The sequence below is a fragment of the Lepidochelys olivacea genome, assembly GCF_965140295.1.
Source record: "Lepidochelys olivacea isolate rLepOli2 genome assembly, chromosome: 4".
Classification (NCBI taxonomy): Eukaryota; Metazoa; Chordata; order Testudines; family Cheloniidae; genus Lepidochelys; species Lepidochelys olivacea.
In genome coordinates, this window is record NC_140414.1 from 105,041,965 (window position 1) to 105,050,700 (window position 8,736).

The following is an 8,736-nucleotide window of genomic DNA, read 5'->3' on the forward strand; positions in this document are numbered from 1 at the left end:
AGCTTTCCTATGTAAGGCCTACAGGATTTAGCCCTATATTCCTCTTTTAATACTTCTTGCTTTGCTGCACTTAAGCATTCTGGTTGGCCTAGATCTGCTTACAAAGGAGGTACAAAATTTCTCAGAAATCTCTATTAATTAGTTACTGTGTATTAGTTAATACCTGAAGTTATGAAGAAAAATGTTTTACATGGTAATGCTCAAAATTGCTACAATCTACAAGGATCATATCAGTCCATAACAGCTCACTTTTTTGTATCTTATTTTTGATGAAAAGAAGTTACTATATATTTTGATAAAGTAACATGTTTTCTATTAGGAATTGACAAAGATATAACAGGAACAAAAGAGTCCTTTACTCTTTCAATTTACCACTTTATTGACCAGATTGCCCTTACTTGGAAACACCATAAATGGCCTGTTCATTTATAAAACACATTTTATTTTATTATAGCCAATTATCTCCTTCAGCAACTAATGAACAATCTACATTACTCTTCATTATTTTTAGCTGAGAGAGAGAGAGACTACACATAGTTTTGCACATATTTAGAAAATGTATTACATACATTGTATTAAAGTCTTTTTTATTTACAGAACATCAATAACAAAGCAAAATATGCATTAAAAAGGGGAATTCCCATGTGTTCTAGTTAGCGGGATTTTTTGGATAAGCAGAACTGATACTGAATTAGCCAATCTGTTTACTATTTCGATGCAGAAACTTCTCATTTTTGGTAGTTCTCCTTTCAGCTCCAGACAGTATATTTTAACTCTAATAGCCTATTCTCTTTGCATGTGTGGGAAACCCACAATGGATTTAGCCACAGGGCTTGGAAGGGAAGGGGTACAATATTGAGGGGAGGGTCTGGGGTTGCTGATGTTAGTGTGGCTCCATTAGAGGTCAACAGCTTTTCACTTTTGTTGCATGCTATCTTACAATTGTGCCAGAGTTTGGAGGTTTGCTCAGAGGGGAGTTTGGCAGAAGTGGTCCCAGTCACCCCACATGCGTTCAGGTTTGAGATATGGGAGAAAAACAGATGGCACAGACCACAGACTTTGGGATTGGAGTCTGCCATAGGGTAGCTGTTCCCATGGAGAGACCAAGTGCAGCTCCCCTGGACCAGAGCAGGCAAGTCCAATCCAAAGGGCTGGGCTACACCTGGGCCTAAAAAGGGCTGCTAATGGGCACTTGGAGGGGAGGAATGGAGACAGGCTATGCCCTGAGGATAGAAAGCCATACTGGAGTGCAGCTAGCTCCTGTGGCGGGGACCCTGGAGCAAGGGGCTCGGGCTCATGGAAGCAACCCTAGAGCTGTTGCTTCAGGAAAGGAGTGGAGCAGACTGAAACTGGGAAGTTTCCAGGAGTAGAGGTGCCAGAGATGCCTGGCATGGATTGCCCTGAAGCCTGAGGCTAAGTAATGAGTTACTTACTTATCAGTGAAGCTTTCCTGATTGTTAAGAAAATAAACCTCCTTGTTGGAGAGGGAGAAGCTGGGCTGGGTGACAGAGTCATTAATTCAGGGGGTTGGAGAGAAAAATTCAGATCCCGGCTCAGACTGGGAATGTTGATTCATGACATAGGATCGCTCTTCCGGGATCCGGGGGGGGGGGGTGTGTGTGTGTCAGGACTTTAAGGGTTTCATAGAGGTTAGCTGAGAATATGATTATGCAGACGTGTCAGACCAAGTGGGAGTTCTGGAACACTGAAGATACAATATTGAGAGGTGAATACATAGACATCTTAGCACTGCTCCACTGGGAAGCTATGACAGACAGTAACACAGGACAGGACAAGCAAAGCAAGGACAAGCCAAGCATCCAAGGGTGGCTAGAACCTGGAAAAATTGGGAAGCAGCTTTTTTAATCCACACAGGTGTCATTTCAAACCAATTGCTGGGAAGAAGCCTGGATATAATCAGGAGGGCACATAATATATTTGGAGGCATGGTTTGATTTAACTATGATGAGTGATTTAGACTAAGAGCTGCAACTCAGACTAGGATTTGATGGGACATCCTGATTAATATGCGGTGGTTGGGATGCATGACACCACAGGAGCCAGGTGTTCACACTGATAATGGCCTGTTTACTACTCAGCATGTCCACTAGAGACTTGATGCTCTGAATAACATTTGCTGGACTTTTAATGAGGGTGGGTGTTTTTGGAACATCTCCAATTTTAAACATGGCTACAAGCTGTGCTTTGGGGCCTATGCAGCCCACAACTGCTATAGCTTTAAGGGAAAGCAACAATATGGTAGAAGATGCGGGGTAAACCCATAGGCGCCCACACCGCAGGTATCACCATGAAACTTTAGGGCCTATGACAGGAATTTTAACAATTTTGTGCAATATGAAGAGGAGGGAAAGCCTGGCGTTGGTATTGCTGATTCCAGACCAGATGCTTCAATACATGGTGTCTCTGGTAACCTGGAGGCTTGCAGCAGCTACCATCTCCATTTGCCCTTCGGGCCTTATATTTGCCAGTATCATGTGCTGCCGATGGCAGGAGGGAGGTGAGGCAAGGATTTACACTGTAAGGGCACTAAGGACTTATACAGTAATGGTGCCCATTGGAGAGGAGACCCTCTTTATTTAGGGTGATGGAAAGCCCCATACAACATACAATATGTTACAGTTACAAAGTTCATGTTATCAGTCAGAAATCTGGTTCCCAGGCTTTCCAGGTAGGGACTGCTATGACTGCAGCCGAGCTAGATCTGGGGGCTACAGCAATTCAGGCAATTGGGCAATAGCATACAAGTGCATACAGGACATACATGAGACCCAAGGTAGAGAATCAGAGCTAATTCTCTTCTCTTACTTTGAGGATCATCATGCAAATAGGCCAAGCACGTGGTAGTATGGACTTGCAGGCATAGTATTGCATCCTGGGTGCATAGGTGGGCCTCCAAGTAATTGGGCAGTTCACATCTGGGCCTGGGGAGTGAGGCAACCCTGAGCCGGCATGGAAGAAGAGACATGCTATGGGACCAGCCGATGCACCTTGTACACTCTTTGAAAGCCAGGGAACAGACACTAGATGCAAATATTGTTCACCTCAGTTTAAAAAAAAAAAAGAGGATGGAATCTATGGATATCTGAGTAGCTGGTGAGAGTGGGAGAGGCAACCAAGCATTTTGCTGGTGCCTCCATGTGGCCGATGTCCAGTACAGTACTTGGTACGGAAGAATTTGAAGGAAGGCATCCCTTATGGGAACTGAGTAGGAGGGTTTGGGGCTCCTACATCTTGTTAGTGGGGAGCTGATCCCCCTCCTTTCCCTGGTCCCCTTTAAGGGAGCTGAGGAAGAGTGTATGGGGATCCTATGTCGGGATCAGTGGGGAGGCCAACCCCCTCCTCCCTGTGTTGTACAATTTGTTGTTAGTTACTTCCAGATATTATAAGTGAATAAAGCTGTAGCCTAATTAAACCAATCCATGGCCTCCTATCTTTCATCCGGTTTGGATGGACAATTCAAGGTGGCCTGATTTCAGAGGTTCTGAGAACCCACTACTCACTGACTTCAGTGGCACACAGCATCTTTGTAAATGAGGCCATTTAATTAGGAGCATAAGTATGAATTTAGATGCCTAGTTTTAGGCACCCAGGTTTGAAAATGCTGGTCACAGATTTTATCAAGTCTTGCCTGAAAGAGGATATTGTATGTTTGTCTTGGACCTGTTCATGAAATGGCTTGTGGTAGAATTCACTCCTGTTCAGCACCAAGCTGATGCACTATTTAAGCATCACACACCAATTCAACCCTAAGACTTCACTGGGGCCAGATGAGTGCATACTTCATTGGGCTGAGTGCTCAATACTTGAAATTCAAGCCACTTAGGACTCGGGGGAGATTTTCATAGGCAGAAGGGAGTTTAGTGCTGATGGTGAGTATATTGGTGTTTCAATATGTGGCACAGTCCTCTCTGAGTCATTACTGAATGTAATGTAGCCCCTGGAGGTGACTAGAGAAGATGTATAAAACTAATGTTCTGATCACTCCTAGTTATTAAAGATTGGATGGAATTTTTCACAAGAATAGCAATGTTACCTCTGGTGTGACTGACAAGTTCCAGCTGGGATAGTTACCTACCTAATTTCTCCCCCATCCCTACAATGTCAATTTGGATACAGAATGCTTAACTTACTGTCCTAAAGTGCTGTGTAATATTGCTATATGCTGTTAAACAGCTGCCCGGCTAAACTCCAGAGGTGGCTGCATTTCAGCACTGGATGGACTGACATCTATAATGATCACTTTACATGCTGCAGTGTCATGAAAGGTGCTGTATAACTGTCAGATATATTAATGAAACACAAGGCAGGACTGGAAGAGCTCTATGTACGCTTGAAAGCTCGTCCCTTCCACAAACCGAAGATGACATCCAATAAAAGATATTACCTCATCTACCTTGTGTGTCTCATATCCTCAGATCCACGCAGCTACAGTAACACAGCAAACAGATATATTAATAGTTATTAATAACATAGGCCAGCCATCTGCCTCTACCTACATAGGACTTTTACAAGTACTAAATTATACAGCAAAGAAAACTATCAAACTGTCAAAAATACGTATTCTTCTGTACCTTAAAACACATTTGCCTGTTCCCAAAGACCTAAAACAAAGTGGAAAAAAATTAAACAAATGATTATCATTAGTTTTATTGAAAATATTGAGGTGACATTTACCAGCACTTATTTTGTCCTATTTACAAGATGTGAAAAAGAAGAAGTAAAACATCTTAACTTAGATTTCCTTACTTATGCAAAGCAGTGAAACCAACAAGACATTTCTTCCTGTTAGCTAATTTCTGGTATTCTGGTTTGTTGAAGCTCTCAAACTTAGTTTGTTGGGAAACACGATTTTTTATTTCTTTCTAATTTGCAGGTAGCTGGGAAAGAGATAATTTGATTCCTGATGTTCTCCAAATATGATTACTAACCAGCAACATTCTCCTATACTTTTCCTTTCCTCCCACAAAAGTCCAACTCAAAGGCAAAGTGCTAATTTCATTGTTTACATATCATATCCTGCTCTACTGGGATTTACAATACAGAGCAGAGTCCCCCTCAAGGAGCAAACTTTTTTTTAATTTGTTTTTGGAAATGTTTCTTGTAACTTGTAAATGTAGTTTGTCTTTCTGAAATTGAACAGGACAGTGTGCTTCTGGCCAGGGGATACACAAAATGTTGGTTCCTCTTGGCTTTGGCTAAATGCCACAAGAATTTTCTTTTCCTTATAGGTTAAGTGAGGAAATGTGCCCTGGCCACAAGCTTTAAAAAATGGCTGCCTAAAATTAGCTCCTAGGGAGAGACTTTCAAAGGCACAAAGGGGGATTTAGGCACCCAGCTCTCATTGACTTTTCAATAGAAGTTGGGTGTCTAAATGCCCTTCATACCATTGAAATTCTCTCCTTAAGTTTTTAGAGGCCTGATTTTTTTCAAGTGTTGAGCACCAACCAGCTCCCACTAAGTCATAGGCATTGGAGCACTGTGACATTTTGAGTCAGGCATACAATTCTATACTTGCATGCAAAATGGCATCCTCCATGCTGTGACCTTGCTCATACTGTGTGTGCGAGGTCACACTGTGTGGCAGATACTATTTTGTTCTACAAGATGGTATCCTCCATGTGCATCTGGAGTCCGGACGGAATTACCCTGCTGTCACAGCTGGTCATGGGGCATGCAATGCATACATAGGCAGCACACCACTGGTCGTAGATCTTAAGTGGTACATGATAATTTAGTGGTGCCTCACCTTTGTTCTGGCCCTCTCCATGGGGGTGAATTTCAACACCAGAGAACAGGGTAAGTGTATTTTATAAACAAATAATAAATATTTAACAAAGATTGGGAGTACAATCTTGAAAACAGTAGGAGATCTGGGTGTGCAAAGACTGCATGATCAGACTCTCTGGGGGAAAGCTAGATGTACTAGATGATTAATTTTTTAAATGTCTGATGACATTTTTAATTGTAATTAATTCACTTGTTTCTTAATAAGTTTGTCATTTTCTGTGTTCATCTGTATTCATATGGAGTAAGGGCGACATCCAGTGGCCAGTTGTTTAATCGTTGTGGAGTATTTCCTGTGTATCTCTTAAAGGATAGCTTGCGTTTGAATAGATAAAGCACACTCTTCCTCTGAATAAAATGTCACAACAGAAAGGTAATGAATTGCTTATCCAGTTCAACACATTCAGGAACATCTCCCAAGTGCAGGTTCATTTACAGCAAACAACATAACATGCTGCTTAGAGCCTGGGACTCAAGATGCAAAGATTTGAGTGCTATATCTACCAGTGATTCGGGGCTTGCCTTTTGGAAAGTCAATTACCTCTTGGTGCCTCAGTTTCCCATTTTGTAAAATGCACATATCTACTCATTTTTGCTAAGCGCTGTGAGATCTGCCAATGCACAGCATTGTATAAGCACTAAATAGTACATGTATCCCCTAACAGGTGGTTCCATGGGAACCATTAGGAACTGATGCGAAACAGATGCTTTTATTCTCATTTATTTCATATTTTAATTGTTGTTTGTAGGGACTTATTTTAGTGCATTTGTTTCTTCTGTATAGTTACCCAATACCATATTACTTTTGACAACTTTTGAAAATAAAGTAAGTGCTCATGATTTTGATTTGCTGGGCCTGTCTCCTCTCCCAGTTACTTCAGGGAGTCTGCTGAGTATTTTGTGTGTGTATGTGTATGAAGGGAGAACACACTGAAACTCAGAACAGACAAAGAGGGTAGGGTGGAGAGGCAGAGGCAAAAAGCACGAAAGCTGAGCAGTAGATTGTGAGCACAGTGTGACCCTGGAAAAAACTAGCAAGGCAGCTTTTGGGTCTGGTGTTGGCTAAAGAGGGTTGGCGCTGTAAGTTAAGAATCTGCTCCTTTTTGTTCTTGGTTCCTCCTATGTTTGGAGGAGCAGGACTGTGATGCAGTCTTGATTATTTACACTGAATATATGAAAACACCAGACTCCATCAATTTCTACTTCCAACTGGAAGAGGGCCTCACAGTTTGACTAACCATTCAGCTCGAAAAGGGGAACGTCTGAATAGACTAAGAAAATCCCTGATCTGCAATGAACTTACCTGACACCAATGCGGCTCTGTCTTCCCAAATCATCACTGACTGTTGTGTAGTCTAGTCCTGGACATCTCTAATAATGAGGAGTCCGGTGGCACCTTAAAGTCTAACAGATTTATTTGGGCATTAGCTTTCGTGGGTAAAAAACCCACTTCATCAGATGGCTATTCCACAGCCTTTCCTGACAGTCTGTTTCATGGAGTGCCTTCATAGTTCCAAGATTGCCTGAGTATCTAAATGAAGGTTGTGTCTTTGTCTACACTTGCAGTTTAACAATGTTCAGCATAGGTTCAGTTGTAAATGTTGCTCACATCCTTTATTGGCGAGGAGTAACTTTCTCAGGGTAATGCAGACTTCCTTCTCTTCATCCATGCTCTTCCATCTCCACCTTTCATTACTCTCCTTTTTTCCCACTTATATTTGCTTTCTTTTTCCTCTTTTTCTCCACTGCCTGGTAGCTCATACTGGGTCTTTGTCAGAGTGAGCTGATTGCCTTACCGAATATTCTGTAATTTGTAAGAAGAGCCCAAGAACAATGAAGTGAGTGCCAACCAATATTCTCAGCTGCATCTGCCCAGCGTCCTGGAAAGCTGCCTTTGCAGGACATTCTGGACACTAATTCACAGGGCAAATGCAGTGACCCATTTCTACAAATTGTCAGACAGGAGTTTGGCAATTAAATCAATTGCTTTAACAGTCCTGAGAAGTACATAACAGCTGGCATGTGCCTCACCATCGTAAATACTCTGTAAAACATGTGCAATTTTCTAAACAGGCCCAGAGCCTGAGTGCCAGCTACATTCCCACATTTTATCTGTCTGGCACTACCAGCTAGCTACCTGCAGCATTGTTGAGACCTGAAGCATTAACACTTGGAATTCTGCTTCTTCATCCACATCTGTATGGCCAAGAAGATAAAATGTCAATATTTTTCATATGAAGTGACACTAGTGTGCTCTGTTTCAGAGTAGCAGCCGTGTTAGTCTGTATTCGCAAAAAGAAAAGGAGTACTTGTGGCACCTTAGAGACTAACCAATTTATTTGAGCATAAGCTTTCGTGAGCTACAGCTCACTTCATCGGATCCGATTCATTGCATCCGATGAAGTGAGCTGTAGCTCACGAAAGCTTATGCTCAAATAAATTTGTTAGTCTCTAAGGTGCCACAAGTACTCCTTTTCTTTTTATTAGTGTGCTCTGTTTTTGTCCTATCTCTTGTTTCAACTGCAACAAGGTGCCTCAGACCTGCTTGGGGGATGTCACAGTTTACACTGTCGGGCTTGACTAGAAAATTTTTTCATTTTTTTCCTCAGCTTTTAGCTTAGATGACTAGCAACTTGGCATGATTGTTAAGCTTGGCATAAAAAAAACCCAATCTGTTTTATTAGCTCAGTGAATGCCAAAATGTTTCCTAGAAGACTCACTTTTGTCATCCCCACTAAATGAAATACGAGTGTGCCCGAAAAATAATTAACTCAGAAATGTGAGCATCTAGTCTGTAGCTTGAAGCTGATACTGAAATGAACTGTCTAGCAGCGGTTCTCAACCTATTTACCATTATGGGCCATATGTGCAGCTCTCTATGTGTTATGTGGGCCACATCCACACAATATATATACTACCTGTATGACCCTG